This window comes from Schistocerca piceifrons, chromosome 5 (assembly GCF_021461385.2).
Source record: "Schistocerca piceifrons isolate TAMUIC-IGC-003096 chromosome 5, iqSchPice1.1, whole genome shotgun sequence".
Lineage (NCBI taxonomy): Eukaryota > Metazoa > Arthropoda > Insecta > Orthoptera > Acrididae > Schistocerca > Schistocerca piceifrons.
In genome coordinates this window covers 503,066,206-503,068,831 of record NC_060142.1, presented here as the reverse complement: position 1 = coordinate 503,068,831, position 2,626 = coordinate 503,066,206, and the positions used below count along the sequence as shown (strand labels likewise).

General features: G+C 53.3%; 1 pseudogene; it reads left to right on the top strand.

Moving 5' to 3' along the window:
- Positions 1–484: 484 nt before the first annotated feature.
- On the top strand, positions 485–602 carry LOC124799384 (annotated as a pseudogene).
- The last annotated feature ends 2,024 nt before the right edge of the window (positions 603–2,626 follow it).

Here is a 2,626-nt window from a genome sequence, read left to right as displayed (position 1 = left end):
GCGCTATGTAGCGGGCCAACCATAGCGCCATCTGGTTTCCCCCTTCAAGATAGACGAGTTTCGTTCTTTGTAGTTTTTTCCTTTGACGCTTGTTTCGTGAGATATTTGGCTCGGTCACGATGAATGGAGCACCCTGTTTATTTCAAGTCAGACTGCGAAATCTTATGTAGACAGCGATCGTCCACTTGTCCTGAAGGTAAAGTGTGCACAATTTCATCAAGATCGGAATGAAACTATAGGTCGGTCCGAATTACAAAAACAAAAGGATTTCTTTTTACACATATAGCTTGTAAACCTCTTGAACCCGTTCGACATGCTGGGCCTCTAACCTTAAAGTGTGCCCCTTCGCTTCAATATTCGTCCGCTGAATTGGCGCAGTTGGTTCTTTGGTTAAGACGGAATCCCATTCAGAAGGATTTTAATGAAGGAGTTGTAAAATGCGCATCTTGAATAGGTCAAAACCAAAGTACTGTCGGAAATGTGAGCCAACGGCCTTGCCGCAGTGGTAACACCGGTTCCCGTCAGATCACCGAAGTTAAGCGCTGTCGGGCTGGGCTAGCAATTGGATGGGTGACCATCCAGTCTGCCGAGCGCTGTTGGCACGCGGGGTGCACTCAGCCCTTGTGAGCTACTTGATTGAGAAGTAGCGTCTCCAGTCTCGGAAACTGACATACGGCCGGGAGAGCGATGTGCTGACTACATGCCCCTCCATATCAGCATCCACTGACGCCTATGGGCTGAGGATGACACGGCGGCCGGTCGGTACCGTTGGGCCTTTGTGGCTTGTTCGGGAGGAGTTTCAGTTTTAGTCGGAAATGTGAACCCATGGCTGTTTGTCTTGATGTGATGCGAGGACTCCCCCCCCCCCCCCCCCCCCCCCGAGTGTTTGTGATGTGCCCCTTACTGCGGCTGGCACGCGAGCCTCCGATGAAAGCTTAGGGCGTCGGAGAGCACGGGAGGGAGGCGCAGGCCCGCGTGTGTGGCGCAGGGCGGTGCAGCAGCGTTGGTGCCGCTGCCGGTGGCGGCCTAACGATTTTTGCGGTGCTGGAGTGCGGGCGCGCCGAACGGCAATGGCGCCGCGCCTCTCGCCACCTCCCCCAGCCGCGTGTGTGCGGGCTGCAGGCCGGCGCAGGTGCCGCGATAGGCATAATCGCCGGCCGTGCCGCCGCCTCTCGTGGGGAGACCCGCTGACGCTGTTTGCACTGCGCCGGCACAGGACGCAAATCCTCGCGCGCTGGCAGCGGGCACGTCAGCCAGCAGCCGCGGCGGCGGAGTTCAAATGGCTCTGAGCACTGTGGGACGTAACATCTGAGGTCATCAGTGCCCTAGAACTTAGAACTACTTAAACCTACACCACAGGCCATTAAAATTGCTACACCACGAAGATGACGTCCTGCAGACGCGAAATTTAACCGACAGGAAGAAGGTGCTGATATATACAAATGATTAGCTTTTCAGAGCATTCACACAAGGTTGGCGCAGGTGGCGTCACCTACAACGTGCTGACATGACGAAAGTTTCCAACCGATTTCGCATACACTAACAGCAGCTGTCCGGCGTTACCTGGTGAAACGTTGTTGTGATGCCTCGTGTAAGGAGGAGAGATGCGTGCCATCACATTTCCGACTTTGATAAAGGTCGGATTGTAGCCTATGATTGTAGCCTATCGCGATTGCAGTTTATCGTATAGCGACATTGCTGCTCGCGTTGGTCGAGATCGAATGACTGTTAGCAGAATATGGAATCGGTGGGTTCAGGAGGGTAATACGGAACGCCGTGCTGGATCCCAACGGCCTCGTATCACTAGCAATCGAGATGACAGGCATCTATATCTGCATGGCTATAACGGATCGTGCAGCCACGTCTCGATCCCTGAGTCAACAGATGGGGACGTCTGCAAGACAACAACCATCTGCACGAACGGTTCCACGACGTTTGCAGCAGCATGGACTATCAGCTCGGAGACCACGGCTGCGATTACCCTTGACTCTGCATCACAGACAGGAGCGCCTGCGATGGTGTACTCGACGACGAACCTGGGTGCACGAATGGCAAAATGTCATTTTTTCAGATAAATCCAAGTTCTGTTTACAACATCATGATGGTCGCAATCCTGTTTGGCGACATTGCGGTGAACGCACATTGGAAGCGTGTATTCGTCATCGCCATACTGGCGTATCACCCGGCGTCATGGTATGGGGTGCCATTGCTTACACGTCTCGGTCACCTCTTGTTCGCACTGACGGCACTTTGAACAGTGGAGTTACATTTCAGATGTGTTACGACCCGTGGCTCTATCCTTCATTCGATCCCTGCGAAACCCTACATTTCAGCAGGATAATGCACGACTGCATGTTGGAGGTCCTGTACGGGCCTTTCTGGATACAGAAAATGTTCGTCTGCTGCCCTGGCCAGCACATTCTCCAGATCTCTCCCCAATTGAAACCGTCTGGTCAATGGTGGCCGAGCAACTGGCTCGTCGTAATACCAGTCATTACTCTTCATGAACTGTAGTACCGTGTTGAAGCCGGATGGGCAGCTGTACCTGTACACGCCATCCAAGCTCTGTTTAACTCAATGCCCAGCCGTATCAATACTGTTATTACGGCTAGAGGTGATTGTTGTG